Source organism: Passer domesticus, chromosome 1 (genome assembly GCF_036417665.1).
Source record: "Passer domesticus isolate bPasDom1 chromosome 1, bPasDom1.hap1, whole genome shotgun sequence".
Classification (NCBI taxonomy): domain Eukaryota; kingdom Metazoa; phylum Chordata; class Aves; order Passeriformes; family Passeridae; genus Passer; species Passer domesticus.
This window is the reverse complement of record NC_087474.1, coordinates 50,715,551-50,732,325: the sequence shown is the minus strand read 5'-3', so window position 1 is coordinate 50,732,325 and position 16,775 is coordinate 50,715,551. Positions and strand designations below refer to the sequence as shown.

Here is a 16,775-nt window from a genome sequence, read left to right as displayed (position 1 = left end):
CCATATGAGAAGACAGCTAAGATCTTCTTTCCTTTTTTACTCTTTGTACTGAAATGAAACTTTTTTACCATGCCACATTAGTCCATAAGAGAATCAGAAAGCAAATATTAATTTCTGCCATAAAAGCAACAAGCAAATGTAGCAAATATTTTATGTTGTAATTTCTGTAATCAATACTATAAAAGTTGGTGAAAAATGCACCACCACCTTAAAACACATTGAAACCTGTAATGAAGTGTAATAGTAATCATAATGTTTAATTCACCAAATGGATGGAGCATAAGAGATCATCCACTGTGAAAAATACAATTCAAACATTCTTAGAGCCCTAGAACAATACAAAAACAATAGAAAATAAAAACATATTTATATGCCACAGATTGAAGTTCTTTTCTGAGTAGAGAAAAGGCAGGAAGACACCATGAGGTGATATTGACATGTTCCCTTGGTATACAAACTACTTAAAAACCGATTAGGTAAGAAGACTCATACTTTGTTTTTTTCTCCCCCACAAACCATGTCTTATCAGCATTACAAAGAAAGGTATCACCTAGGAGACAGAGCAAACAGCAATGCTGTTTAAATTAATACACTTTTTAAATTTTTAAAAGGAAGCTGTTTTCCCTAGATGTGACCCTTGGCTAATGCAAATCCACTTGCTTCTATTGCTTCATTCTCCTTGCTTTATTTTCCTATGTCATTTAATATATTCAATTATTTTTGTAAGACTGAGAGCCTTTAGAGGCACGTATTGTGCATATGCTATATGTTCATAGAATGCTTCTTTAAGGCTTTTTTACAGCTTCTAAACAAGCTTCAAAGCCTTGTTTATAGTCACAGCAATGAATGAAAAATGAAATTTCATCAGCTCAGAAATATAATCTATGAGATGCAACACAGATAGGTATACAAGTAGATAGTTTGATTTTAGAAGTAAGAATCCAATATTCCCAAAAACTTTAGTAGATTTTTTAGTAGTTTGTGCTACACCTAAACAAACTAAGAGTGGATTAAAGGATGATATTTCCAGGACTTTTGGATATTTTTATCTGTAATGGTTGTTAAACATGGTTAGCAGAGGGAATTTGCTAAGTATTTCTGAAAAATCAGGACACTTAGTACAAGGCTTAATTTTGGCTTGTAAACATCACAATGGCATAGAAAATGCATAGTTAGGGGGAAAATACCTAATACCTTTTTCAGTTTAAAAGCACTGTATTATTATTCTCCATTTCAGCCAAAACTACTCCAACTTCTTTATGCACATGAAAAATAACACCAGACACTGAGAAGCAATTACCATCTCCTTTGTGATGAGTCCCTTATGCTTGTAATTAATGTTTTTTAGCTTAAGAACAAAACAAATCTGAAATTGGTAAGTATTTTTTTACACTTTCTTTGCTGTACAAAGAATACTCGCCAGGCAGCCAAAGAAGAGCGATAGCAACATATCTTCTCATAGTTTTCAAAGTTTTTTGGTCTAGGTTAGAAAATAAAGATGCTGAAGGAAAAGAATTGCTCATAATGCTTTGAATGGCACGATGACGTTGCCAGCTTGAAATAATTAGCTGCTCATTAATACAAAGCTGAAGTGATTTTTTCCATGTCAGTCCTCACATACATGGATTTTGCATACACACGTACAAGATATGAAAGTATATCACAAAATAAACCAAAAGCACCATTAACAGTATCATCTAGTCACATTCTGACACTGATGAGAATTATTTGCCTCCTTTTTTACTTGTACATTAAGATATGATTTTAAACACTAGCGCAGGAGCTATTTTTTCTCCCATTTCCTGCCTCTTTGATACTGAGGTGTTTGAATTCAAACCCTTGAATGACGATTCTGTGAGTGGTTTTGCCTGTGCAATGTTCTGGACCTGATTTTGTATTGTGTTTATTTCAGCAGTGATGAGAGGTTTTTGTCCAACACAGCTCAAGTTGTAGTGAGGCTTGTGGTGATTCAGCCCTGGTGTCTGAATTGCTCTGAAATCTCACTAGGTGAGAAACAGCACAAGCTTGCTTGATCATGGTATTCAGGCCTTTTGTTCACCCCTGACTGAACAGGCACTGTGGGTGAGGATTTTGATTGGGAAAGAGAAATTTCAGGCCAAAACCCTACAGTGAGATGTGGTCTCCAGAAAGGTTAACAAGTTCTTCAACACACCAAAGATAGATTGCTGCTTGTCAGTAGCACTGTGAACCACTTAGCTGAGGCATTAAAAAAAAAAAAAATTACTCCTTCTGCATTCTGATGCCTTTCATGACTCTTTATGTAGGAAAGTAAATAGCTGATGCCAGCCCAGCACCTGGCCAGTCATTGTCCTGTTCATAAATCAGAATAAAGCAAACATCACTTTCTCCACAGTGTAATTAGGACACAAGTTCCCAGTGTACGGTGCTTTCAGCTGCCAGCTTTCCATATTTATCTTGTTTTTTGGAAATCAATCCTATGCAATGTGAACATGGAGAGGTGGAAATGAAGAAGAGAAATTTGTACAGTATCACTCCTCAAGTTTACTTATCTTTATATCCATAAGGCACCTCTCACGCTCATGTAATGAGCACGTTATAAATAAAAAAGAGAAAGAAATCACCTCTGCAAAGTAAAATAAACAATTCTAACACTTTCCCCCTACTAGATGCTACAAAAATGCAAGGAACAGAGATCCCTCCCTCTTAAATATTTTAAGGCAATATGTTTGTGAAAGTATAACTCATTGAGTATGCTTCCAGTATTAAAGACAAAAAAAAGTTTCTCTTAAAACTCATGCTATACTGGAAAAGAAACAACAAAAAAGTTATTTATGGTAGACCAAAGGGTTTTCAACATGGAATCAGACCTGTATAAATAAAGCCACTGTATTATTGAGTATTAACTCAGTTGCAACTTTGCCCGTAACTGACATATGGAGCAATCTATTTTCAAAGGTGGTTTGCATCAGTTATGACTGGCTATTTACTTCCAAATGATGAAATTTATGGTCCAGCTTCCTTTTATGTGGCCCAAAGAAGATTTGGAGATCAGCAAAGGAAGGACCATAGGACTTCAACCAGTGTTGACAGAAAAAAAATGTGTATATATTTTATAACACACTTATAAACTCTTTCAAACTGTTTTAGCTTTTACTTGCATCATGTTCTAGCACCTCACAAACAAGCACAATGCAAATGCATTCAAATAATGAAAATTCCTCTAATAGTCCCAAGAGTAAATATTAATAAAATTTTCTTTAGACATGTCATTTGATGTCTAAACAAGAATAATTCTAGAATTGCACAGAATAACCCCAGCACTGCCTTGCATTATGGAGGAACTGAGCCCAATTTTAAAAGCCTCTAAATCATACATAAACTGGAAGCATAAAGTGATTCAAAACAGGTAGTGGAGATGCCCTAAAAGGCTTCTGGAGGACACTTCTAAGCCACTGATGATTCACTGCTTATGACCTTCTTTAACATCATGGATCATGAGCATATGGAAATGGAAGGCCCAACAACAGCAACACAGAGAATTGTAAATAATTGCAGTGTCCATCTTGAAAGTGAAGTAATTCTCTTCATAACCTTTAAACAGACCTGAAACCTGTATTCCCAAGAAGGACAGGCCAGCAGGGAAGAGGGGCACATTTTCTTCTCTATTGCAGCTCACATTTCTCAGTTCAAGAGATTTCAGCTTGGTGTCATCCAGAGGGGCAAATTTCTAGGGGAGGCAGACCACTAAATATCTTATGGTAAGAAATACCAGCTGATATTTGCTCTTGCCACCTCGCCTGCAGATGCTGTGGAGCAGAAAAATGAAGAGAGAGCCAAAACACAAGTGAAGTTTAAATGAGACTGGTGTGAATCATGACTGCAATAACCAGCTCACCTGGGGCATGTCTCCTATGTGTAGGCAGGAGCTCAATCAAAGCAGTCCGGTATAAATGATGTGATTTTAGAGAGAATGACTTAAGCTAACTCAACCTGGTATGTGAACATTTTGTGTTGATCAAAACCTGAAAAAAAATCAATACAAAATGAAAATTCTACTGGTCAGGCTTTGAGTAGTGGCAGACTCTGACATTTAGATCTGAGCACTGCAGGCAGACATCTCTTTTCAGGTACAGGCCTGTCTCCAAATCAGATGCTCATTTCACCTGCATGGCATAGCAGGCCTTTAAATTGACTGTCCCTTACTTCCTCTGGACACAAAAATAAATCAGGTTAGCTCAGCCCAACAACTGAAACTGCTAAAGCTAGTCTGGCCTGCAGCAGATCAGGAACTGTTCAGGTGCCCTGCTCTGGCAGCAGAGTGATGGAGTAGCAAGTCCTGTAGAGGAGAATGAGGGAGTAGTGATGCACCAACCTCATTAGATTGCATCATGTCCACAGGGGCCACAGCCTCAGGGGAAAATGCAAGGCTGTACTTTAAGGGCCTGCTGTGCTAACCCATCCTGATGGGACAACCTCAAGACTTCTCCTTCCTTGTTTGCATTTGGAGCCTGGGTAGAACAGACCAGCCTTCATATCCATGCACACAGTCCAGGTAAATGCTTAAAGCCCGCAGACTTTTTCTTTAGTGAAAAACTTTCTTTTTCCAAAAAAGCACAGAAGTATATAAGCAAGAAGCTCCAATTGAAATCAGCAGGCTGCTCCATGTCCTTATGATAGGTGAGCAATAGAGAGACCCTGAGCTACTTATGTGAACTTATCTAACACTACTTAGCTAATCCTGTGTAGGGTATATATGGAGGGTACTAATTATGCACAGAGGGTTTTAAAAAAAGTCCTTGTTGACAAAATGAGTACCATATTTTCTGCAACAAAGGGTCTTTCAATACTCTTCATGTTCACATCACACTACCTGAGTTGGTCTTATGCTTCCCATCTTCTTTTCTCTCCTACCCTCAATCTATAGCTCATGGAGGTTTGGCTCTGCTTGGGTTAATGGACTCCATTTTCAGCCATCTTCTCACTTGCCAGGCAGAACTGAGCTACATCTTGGGGAGAACTGCACAAATACAAACAAAGTGAACAAAAATTAAACAGCTTTCCTTTGTTTGTAAAGGCTTACACAGGATGCTACAACAGGTATTATATTAAAACCTAAAGTAAATAAATGTAAGCTGTTCCTAGCATAGTAAATATGTCATTACTTTCCACGTAACCCAAGGATTGAAAAGAGAAGAGGAAAAAACCCAAACAAAAAAGATGATAGAACAAAACAGTCACTACACCTTAGTAAAAGTGAAGTCACACTAAAACCTAAAGCAATATTTGTACCCTTTGTCCTAGGTGATCAACAGGCAGTAATTATTTGTTCATTAGCTGCTCACATCACCGTAAGCTGGTGATGTGCTCAGAAATGGCTGGGGAGTAGACAAAGAAATTTGTCTCCCAAGAAATCAATTTGGGTCCTTCAAGAAAACATGATGAATGTGTTCTTGGGATGCTGCCTGCACCGGAAGGGCAGCTATGTCTTTAGACATTATTAATATAGAGAGCACTCCTGCTATAAAACTCTCTCAGGTAAAGCCAGCTATGAGAGAATTACCGACCTGTCAAACTTCACCAATTTGCTTTCTAACACTGAGACCATCCAAACCATGTGAGGGCTTACCAAAGCTGCTATTTCTCACTAGTCCTGCCTGGCAAGGCCACCTGCCCACTGACAGGCATGGGGAGGTGGAGAGGGGGCTTTCTTTCTTCTGCATACGTGCATAAAGGTGTGGAAACTTGGACAACATGTAACAAACCACAATGAATTAGGTGGTGAACATACTCTGAGACATGTAAACTGCTCCAGGATGAGGGAGATACTTTGGTTTTCCTCTTCAAGGTGAGAAATAAGAATCACTGCATTTATCACACAAATTTACTGCTTTGGAAATGGGTATTTGAATAGTTTTCTTGGGTTTTTTGGATATTTTTACAGGTTTTATCTCATTAAAAGCCTATCTGATGGCATAATGAAAGTGTATACCAAGACATTTACCTATACTATACCTAGAAATGTTAGGACCTGAATGTGCATTTTTATGTATGCAAATATCCACCTATATATAATGTAAGTGATCCTAGAACATAGCATCAAGCTTTTTTTGTATATTAAAAGAGAAAACCCCCACAAATACAGATCTCACAGCTTTTCCTCATGAGAAAAGAAATTGTAGATGCTTATGGAAAACTTTCTTACTACTACAAAGTAAGACAATTTATTCTCAAGATGTCAAGTGAGCAATAAAGCACAAGTAACCATAAAGTATTCAGAAACTTTTCTGCAGTTTGCTGTACTTCTTTATCCAAGATATTTTTATGTGTGTGCAAATGAGCACATACATTATCTGACTTGTCATTAGCTTATCTAAATCTTGACATGAAGTATAAATTGTTAATGATGTGCAACTGAGAAATGTCAAAAGTATATAGCAGGGCCAAAAGTCAGCACAAAAAGGTAAACAGGAAAACTTTCCATGGCATCTTCTTTCCTGCTAAAAAAATGAGCAGGAAAGAAGTAATACCAGTTAAGCAATCCCCACACAGCACTAAATAGGTGAAAGAGTAGAAAAAATCTTCTTTCACAACAATACTTAGGAGAAAAAATAAAATTCCTAAAATGAATCCTGGAATAGTCAGTCCTAATTCTTCTTTCATGACAGAAACCTTCAGATTCCCAAATAATTTTCACTATTGTTGGCAACTGATCTCTAAGCAGGATAATTGCACTCTAGTGCCATCCTTGATTTTACACTGCATTTGAATACATTGGTTCATTTAAACAAAGGTTTATTGTTTTTTGTTATTTATTTATCTTTTTAGTAAACTGCATGAGGAAGTGTCTCATTCATAAGCATTGTTACATATTTATACACCAAGATTTGAAGAACAGTTGATATAGGCCTGGAGTTTGACAGGGACTACACATCTAATGAAAGAGTAGGAAAACTGTACTCTGTAATACCGAGGTATATCCCAGGGAAGAAGGAGGGAGAGTGGGTGGGATACTGCCTACCTTCTTTCTTGTGACTCATTCAGATGTCACAAGCTCTGAGATAAACAGGAAGATGTTGGTTTCCACTTTGTGTTGGTGATGCAAAAGCAGTAGAGTGCTGTTCTTTCCTTCTAGAGAAGGGAAGGGTTATCACACATCTCCCTGCATCAGGCACACACGGATATTCAGCCAGCATGGATGCTCTCGAGGTGTTGCAGTTTAAACACCACTTCTTCCTCAAGGGTGCATAAAATCAATGTCAAGCTCATCCTGGCTTCTAGTGGTTACAACATAGACCCAAAGGTACGCTACTGAGGTGAAGCGAGTCATTTATGATTTATATCAGCTAAAGCAAAGCAAAGCAAGATACAGTAACCTCTGTAGCCCACAGGACACCTACTCCTTGTAAATACGTGTGACTCTGAAAGCTTATCCAACCTCTTTGTCTGAGGAAATATTTACTTTGTGAACTGCATATTTCAAAGTCACATTTCACATCCAGCACATGTTCATACTGAAGTCTGCACATCAGCAACTCTTGGCCCACAGGCCTCCTACCTGCAGCATTGACTCTCTGGCTAGCAAAGCTGCCCTGCTTCCTTAAAACTGTTAGGCTTTGCATCCATTTTATAGCTCAGTGCTCTCTGACCGAGGTTTAACACACTGTAGAAGCTCATGCAGAGCATCACCTGCTTTTTAACCAAGAAAGACATATTTCACATGAGTGGTTTTCATTCAGTTTGCAGGAATGCTGGTTTGTAGAGTGCATAGATATCCCATGATAGTATGTGTTGTGTACTCAGCAATAGGCCATTGTTATTAATACTGAAAAAGTTGTTCAGCAATGCTTCATGAAAAAATGCCTCTTTTACTTGTCAAGGTTTCCTGGAGTACTCTGATACTCATTGGAGAAATAGGAAAGCAAGAGCACAAAAACCAGGGCTGAACAGCCAAACTAGGTGGCCCCAATCCATCATAAGAATATGTGGAATATGAAAATAGTAGCAGAAATAGAGACTTTCAAGCGCCAAAGTTTGATGTCCTGGAGGCTAAATTAAATCAGAACCAAATTTCTGCATTAAGGGAAAACAACAAGAAATTTGTCCAGGACGTCATATTTGGAAAACCTGCTGATTCAGCAAGTTAGGATCTGTCAAATGATTGCTACACATAACATCAGTAATTAACCTCCAGATATTACACTTTCTTTTTTGTATTTACTGCCATTCAAACGCAGACATGAAGAGTGCATTCTTTCTACTTCCTCCAAGGAAGTGGACATGCTCAAGAAATGAAAAGATTTAGTCAAATGACAGGTTTAGGGCACAACATTTCATTTTAATTTAAAATTAGAATATTGAAGTTTTAAGGACAGATTTGCCAAAATAGCATGGGATTTTCCAAGGTATCATGTAATTAAAGAGAAAAAAAGTTGCATGTTGAAGAATACAGTAGCATCTACTAATCCTGACCAGAAATCTGGATCATCATATTACCTAAGTAAAGTAAAGATTCTTTTTGGTCCAAGAAACCTCAGAAAGTTGAAATTATAACTATGGCAAATGACTAACCCTAAAATTTTCATAGCTGACACTATCAGTAGTATTGGTAGTTCAGAAATAGAAAAACCTGATATAATCCAGGTTATGTTGCCTAATAACAGCTTTTGTTCTTTAAATAATAAAGTTGCTAGAGAGGCTGAGTTTCAGGGAAGGGGAACAAATTACTCCATTTACTTTAAACAAACTTTGAGGACTGTTCCTCACCTCCCTAAGGAGGTGGAGCAGGGCACCAAATAGTGCTCATTACTTTCCAGCAAAGCTGAAAATGAGGAAGGTGCTAACAGTCAGATTGCTAATTTAATTCTTAATTCCCTGTTCACCGTTCTAGTGCTCACTCTCATTATGCCCTGGATTAAAACAAACAAACTAAAAGAACCTACCAAAAATAGAAGCAAAATTACAACACAGCAACTATTCATTGTAAAGGAAGAAAAGGAGTTTAAAAAAAGTTGGGAAAACCAAGGGTCAGTCTCCTCCACACTTTTAATACAAATTATATAATTATATTTTCAATCTTTATCCCAGATCTCAATGTAAAAATCTTCTGAATTCAGAAATGGATTTTACAAAAATTGACAGCTTTAATAACTATTCAAAATGACGAACAGTGCTGAGCTCAGAACAGAGGGGAGTCTAAGCAGGGCAGCTATTAAACTTGAACAATTAATTGACCTTCTGTTCTATAAAAAATATTAAAAATTCAGAGGAATAAATTTCACAGTATCCTGTTGGAATTTTTTGTCTTTCGCAAGAGCAATCTTTAAAATTTATTTAAAAGGTTCTTGATTAAATGATCTGATTTAGAGGCAGTAAAAAAACATAAAAAAGCAAGTGCTGTATCTTGGCTAGCATGAAAATGCCACAAGTGCACTAATTTTTCAGTTTTTGAGTTGCACCAATTATTAATAGAACACTAAAGCAAATAGCATTAAGAAAACATTAAGAAAGTGTTTTTCACCACAGTAATGGTCATCTTTAGACTTCATCAGATGTGTGAGATAGCAACCATTCCCCAAGCAGCCAATTTCAAATTCTGCTGAGGACAGGAGAAGGAAACAGTTTGACCTTGGAAAAATCTCTAAATAAAGTATGGACTTACAAACATGCACATTTGCATCTGCAATGAAAATCCTCTGACCATACAAAGAAATAAGAATGTAATTAATAAATAATTCTCCTTGTGAAAAAAATACTTTACCCAGGAGAGGAAATGGGGGTGAGATTCACCTGCTTTGTAAAAGCAAACACCTACAATGCCCTAAGGCTGTAACTGTATAGGGGGTGTGACTCAAGCTAGACTTGTGAAGTAAATCAAATAAATGATACTTGCAAACTGCCCACTCATCTTCTGAGCTTAAAAGGAGCAACTGTGACTTGCTAGCTGCAAAAGTACAATGTTTGGCAAGATGAATCATAGTATGGGTATCTACATTTTCCTAACAGCACCACTGAGTACAGACAATTTGTCCCTTAATCCCCGGTCCCTTCTCCCCTTGCAAATGTTATATTTCCTACATATTTTCCCAGTTATATTTCCAGAGAAAAGCAATAACTGTTACAAGTCTGAAATACCTACATCAAAATTGTTTGTAATGGATTCTGTATGTATGGATAGATGGATCTCTGGATCCTCTGCTGTGGAGTCAAGGATGCAATAGTATTTCACCTGATTATACATATATCATAAACATGTCTAAAATATTTTTAAAGAAGCCTGCAATATTTTGAGTAACATAAACTACAGCTGCTGATTTACATCCATCCAAACAGCTACTGATGGTTTATGAGCTGTGTATGATAGCCTTTTTATTAAAAGAGTGACCTCAGTTCCCAGAGAGCCCCTTTGTGTCTCCTACACTAGGAATTACAGGCTTCCCCATTGGAAATGTCATTTCCACTTGTTCACTACATTTCTTATGTAGAATAAGTCCACAAGAAGTATTGTGGGATCTGTGCTATGTCAAGGAAGAACTAAATCAACCCCCAACACTGCTGTTACTCTGGGAGCTCATCTGAAATGCAAGGAGGGGTCAAAAGTCAGATTAATATCATACAAATGAAAGGACAGTAATTACAGTAAATGTGACATTTGAAAAATTGTATGCTAAACAAATAGAGAACGAAACAGAAGGCAGCCCAAGCTGTTTTGCTGACCCTCACGTGCACATATATTTAACTCTCAACAAAACATTTTTATCATAATTCTGAACAAAGCTGTCAGCTAATTCTCAACCAGACTCCCTACCCTCCTTTTTCCTAACCTTCTCTGGTTGCAGAAGCACTTCTGCAGTTGGCCAGCTGCTCACTGCTTCATGTTGTCATAGGGAAAGAACGATATTAAAAGGCACAGGCCAACAAGAAACGGTGTCAATGTTGCTGAACATGTTGGAAAAGGGCAAGTTCCCCTGCTTCTGATGTAGCAGAATTTTACAGAGAGTTAACCAACTGCCCAGGAGGGCAATAGTAATTACTTGGGAGAATTATAATTGTATGAGTAGAAATAGGACAGTGCAATGAACACTGAATTGTCAAACTGCTGGCTGATGTTTCTCATGGTGACTTGAAGTCCCATCTCTCATTAAGTTGTGCATTGGCTTCAAAGAACACCACAGCACTACACAGGTCGATGTATACTTCTGTCAAAACCTGTATCAAGAACCTCTGGAAGGCCCTTCTGCAGCTGCCAGGATGCACCCACAGCTGCACAACCCTCTCCTTTTCCTTGCTCCTCTCTCCAGTCATCACAGTTAAGAAGACAGCTTAGAAGAAGTGCACAGAGTGAGAGAAAGTAAATGCTACCCAATGCAGCAGACACCTCATCAGTCACAGTTAAACTATTGAACATAAAAGGTGACAATTAAATATCAGCACAATCATTTAGCTGCTGATCATTTAGCAGAAATATCAAGTTTGTCCTACAATCCAAACTGCCTCCCACACAGTGCCAGATTGAATATTGCAACAACACCAGGGGAAGAATGTCTTTTTCTAGTTTGTACTCTCATCTTCCCCCCTGCTAAAAGATTAAATTAAAAGCTTCCCTTTTTTTTTTTTTTTTTTTTTTTTTTTTTTTTTTTTTTTTTTACAACTTGCTAATACTACAAAAATTATTTAAATAGAATACAAATTTTAACTAATGGAGTTATTCTTACATAATTCCCCATATTAGCTGAGAGCACCTTCTCAAGTTCAAGTCTACCTGGGCTGGGACATAAGATTAGATTTAAAAGAAAAAAAGCACCTAAAACAGCATTACATGAACAGATGAACAGTTTGGCTGGGAGCATAGATGTTGAACAGATAAGAAGTAGGAAGCCATGAAAAAGTTCTTAGGGTGGAAATATGACTGGTATTTATATAAGAAGATTAAGTACAATAGTTGAGATGCAGAATTAAAGGCTATTTAGATCTAGTGCTTAGAGATATGGTTTAGTGGTAGATTTGTCAGTGTGAGGGTTATGGCTGAACTCCATGATCTTAAAGGCCTCTATCCCAACTAAATGATTCAATGATTCTATGAAAGTGGTTAATGACACAAGTAAGAGAGAAGATGTATCTCCTCACTGCAAAGGGAGACACAAAGGAACAGGATGCTCTTCCCAAACATGTCATGTCAGGTTTTCTTCCCAGGAGTGAGCTGATTACAAGGAGCAGTCAGGGACCTTTCCAGGACCACTCAGCTGGCAGTCCAAAGGCAGGAGCTCCCCAGCACATCCTGTTCCCCACCTCCACCCATCCTCATCTCCAGTACACCTCCTTACTATCTCTGCAATGATCTTCATCTTTCTTCTCACCTTGTGTCAAAACTCTACTCATTACTCTCTGCATATTGGCAGCTTATCACTGCTTCTTTTGCTGACTGCATTTCTTCCTTGAAAGAAGTTGGCACCTGTGACAGGAGCTGCACTAGGGCCACCTCTTTGGGGGCCAAAAATGACAGTGATGGGAGGGACAAATAATCAAGGAAAAGATTACTATGGCTTTTTAGGATGAGGACTAAACCCCAAGATCTTTACTTTTTTTTTCTTCTTCTTTTTCTTCCCCCCCTATACAATTTAACAATTATCAAACAATTCAGGTTCTAATGGTCAGGCACAACAGATGCCTAGTACAGAAGCTTAGGGCTGTCCTCTCAGCAAACATGGTGATTATTAATGCTACTTTTTGTGTTGTGCTCACCAAGAACACAAGTATCTTTGATGCTTTGGCAAGCCTGTAAGTACAGATACCTTATTAAATAACAAACGGCAGACCTGTCTTGAAGTACTTGACAGAAGGAAAACCAGAGCTGTATTATTTGTATAAGCAGCTGCAAATGGAGATCCACCTGTGATCTGAGACAGCTGAGAGAGTAAAAGACTATGAAAATCAGTTTCTTAACCCTACAACCTTAATTGCTCTGTTAAAGCCCTTTATGTTTCTTTTTAAATGACATTTTTTCTACATATTTTTGACTTCCAAGTGAAACAATACCCTCCCTACCACGTTCAGTGTTGTCATTGAAAGCTTGTGTTACAGTTGTTGCATCTCACTGAATTCAAAACAGTCTAGGTAGAAACAGTGAGAAAGAATTTAATTTTTTAATGCTCTGATACAACCCACTGATTGTGCCATCTGTCCAACACATGATGAAGAATCTCTAAACAGAGAATAGCTGTAGGGGACATAGTACAGTATTTGCAGATCTGTTATTGGTAAGATAAGAGCTTGTATTAAAAAAGGAAATTCAGCATTTTTAAACACAATATATTAGATATGCAGTATGTTTCTGGCATGAAGTGAGGAAAAAATAAAATAGCAGATCTGTCCAGATGGAAGGGGGAAGTACTGCCAAAGGCAAGACAAGAAAAAGGTGCTTGATCCTGTGTGAAGACCATGTCAATGCAATCTGCCTATCACAAGTTCAAAAGAAGATGCTGGGAGTTCTATAGATGTCTTTCTGCAATGCAGGAAGTCACATAAAGAATAAAAAATGCAAAGCTCAAGTTACCACGGCATGAGTGTGCAAAAGCATGCTAATAAAAGTGACAGCTCTAAGAGCTTCAGTTAAGTATTTAATAGGATTGTAACAGCCACATCCATAAATCTGCCCATACCAAATATCAATTATGTGGCATCTATCTCACTGCAATAATTTCTCTAAATTGGCTCCTCACTGGCAGCTCTCCAATTATTCTTAGTAAGGATAGTATGTCTTTATCCTTTTGACTGGCATAGGACAACATATCTTGAGAGAGTCTGATATATTTATAGGTCATTTCACCACAGAAAAACCTGTGTGTGTCACAGGAATTTCAAAGACTCAGGGAATAGCAGCAGAGATCAGAGACAGGCCAATCTTCTACCCATTCAGCAGCTCTGCTTGGATGCCTCTTTGAAATGTCTCAGGCTGTGCTCAGGGCTCAGTGCTGCCACAGAGAAGGCACTGGGGCAGCGCCAAGCACTGTGACTCCCTGGAAATGCAGGGCTGGGTCAGCAGTGCCCAGCCCCTGTAGGTGCAGAGCTGGCTGAGGGCTAGAGGAGTAGCTTTTAGGCTGTGGAGATTGATGGTCTGCTCAGTTTTACTGCCTGCTGACCCCATGGGCTTAATATTCTCTCTTCTAAAACTGCACACCCAAATCCCAGTCCCTAGAGCTTGCAAGAGTCTTTCAGGAACACTGCTCTTAAATCGGATGAGAACTGAAGCATTTTAAGGTCATTATATAAATACTTCTGTAAACACAGTGAACAGAAGAACACTTTCCTGTATGCCTACAGCCCAAACTACAACTTAAAATATTTAGTGGCAACTTTTTTTTTTCCCTCCCAGAATACAAATTATACATTGGAATTGGAAGCACGGCCCATGCAAACACTGCAGTTTAAATAAAGAACAAGTTAGCTGAGGTTTGATTACAAGGTCTTAAAGAGTTTCACTTCAAAAGGCAAAAAAGCTTGTAAATTTAGCAAGACAAACTGAGAAAAAAATACCTAAGACCAGTTTTGTGAAACCAATGGAATCAGTATACTTCAAAAACTGACCCACAACTACTGCGTTTTCTCTCTAAGTATTCCAGCTTGCCTAAAAATCAGCAATTTCCATTATACATAAAACCTGCAAGATCAAAATGTCATAAGTACAGAAATCCAACAAGTTAAGAGTGATGCAGTTCTGTGCAGGAGGGATTTACAGGCTATTAACATAATAACCACCCTGTTACAAGCTATTAACCTAACCATCTCATCAGCTTACCAAATTCAGTTTTAATTACCAGTGCAATAGCAGTCATTGCCTTCAGACTTCATTATGCTGGGCACTGTGCAAAGAAAAACTACACAATTGTCCCAGTCCTGAAAAAACCTACCAATGTGAGGTACAGAGACAGTGAGAGGTTGGGAAAAGAAAAAAAACAACAAAGAGTGCAGCCTTCTGCCACAGTTACACAGCACATCCAGGAAGGACCCAGGCAGGAATAACAGTGGCACCATCAGCTCTGTAAAGAAACATTTACCAATAGATCTCACAGCACCTGAAAGATGGCCAGTGGCATCACTCCTGTTTCTGAACTGTAGAAAATGAAGCACAGAGAAGTATGCTTGCAGTTGCCCTGGGTAACCCAGCATAACATGAGAAAATGCCCATCTAGTGATTCCTACCTCAGTTCCCCATCTGCTGGACTAAGATGTTTCTAATCTAAAACATAATTGAAAACTTTATTGGAGTATAATAGAAAGGTCTTTTTCTTAAGAGGTCAAGTCCAAAGAGAATATTAGAACAACTATCCAGAATACAGGCAGTGGACACTCATGACAACAGATACTCATGTTGACATCAGCTCATAAAAATTGCAGAATTTTATGATTGTTTTTGTTGCTAACACTTTGTACATAATGAAGTCTGTCTACTCCACTTCATAACTGTGAAATATATGGGGATAACACAGTGTTACTTCAAACTGAAGGATCCTCCATAACTCATAATTATCAGAGCTTTCCCTCAGGTGACAAAACCACCCAGCAATTCCCAAGCCTTCAGCTGGCTAATTCTGGCAATAACTCCTTTCTCCTGCTTCAGAGTGTAGACCTGTGACACAAATTAATTGTTAATATCATTACCAAAGGAAATTATACCTTTGAATATCTGTACATGAAACTCTGTGTGCAGAGGCAAATCACAACAAAACCAGATTAAAAGGAAAAGATGTTGGTTTAAAACTAAAGTGGAATAAAAATGTCAGGCTGACTTTATATATGAAAAAATTTTCTTCAACACAGCCTAATCCAGATACTGTTTTTTTTTTTGGTGGTTTATTTTTTTTTAACATAGCTATAACAAGGAAAAAAAAATAGATTTAGATAACTTTAAAAGGATTTCCTGGGTTTAAAAATATTTTCTCACAAATGTGAACCCAAGATAAAATTAACATCTGCGCAACACAAATGAAAATATACCTGTCTATTACTCAGCCATCCTGTCTGACGTCTCTGCCTTTCTCCCTTACACACAGTGATAAAGGTTTTAGATTCTCCAGTTAACTGAGGATCTGAGGTCTAATTTCAGAAGTGATTAACAGTTCATCTTCAAAATAGCTAATAAACCAGCTGTGATATCAGCCTTTATGGGGTTCTCTTGCTCCCCAATCTCCATTCCTGCTGAATACTGAGGCTGTGCAATGGTTTGCTTATTTTTTCTGCAATACTTCCTCTTGAAAAACAACATTCTGTAATGAGGAAATATAAACTACTGAGACCTATCAGAAGACTTTTAACAATCTTCCCACTACTTAGGCTGCCCTGAGTACCACTCTACTGCATAGTGTGAATTTATGTTAATACTGTCACTGAGGTTGGCTGTAAGATTCTTAAGCACTTCTGATTTATGTCTCCTGCTTCTGCAGGAAAGTAAAACAAACAAGGTTAAGGAAAGACCTGGTATCTACTTAACATTAAAACTTATTTTAAATACATGTTTTGGGTTTTAGTCAAACAACAACCTTAAGTGTTGATTCTAGGAGGTGGAAAGTCTTATGAAAACAAGAAGAAACTTATTTTATGTGAATATAAAATTAAAATGGAATGCTAACATGCATTCTGGATCTCTGAATTACTAGTTTTTTCTCAAAACTGCTTAAAACAGCAGCAGTGCTACAATGTACTTCAAGTTTATTCTTATCCTAGGATTTCAGTGTGCTTTTCTAAATGCTAATTAATTAAACTTCAAAAGGCTCCTGTGAGATACAGTAGGTAAGTATTAT

At 37.8% G+C, this 16,775-nt stretch overlaps 1 protein-coding gene across 7 annotated transcripts in view; it reads right to left on the bottom strand.

The window, feature by feature from the left end:
• TPK1 (thiamin pyrophosphokinase 1) overlaps nt 1-16,775 on the bottom strand; it is a 303,903-nt gene that overhangs the window by 24,402 nt on the left and 262,726 nt on the right. For 4 of the 7 annotated variants that reach the window (XR_010362112.1, XR_010362120.1, XR_010362108.1 and 1 more), the window contains 2 exons: nt 4,853-4,999; nt 3,878-4,004 (listed from right to left, as the gene is read on the bottom strand). The exons of 2 other annotated variants lie outside the window; for them this stretch is intronic. The gene's annotated coding sequence lies outside the window, so the exon portion shown is untranslated. The remainder of the gene's footprint in view (nt 1-3,877; nt 4,005-4,852; nt 5,000-16,775) is intronic. One more of the 7 variants, XR_010362119.1, reaches the window with a different exon arrangement.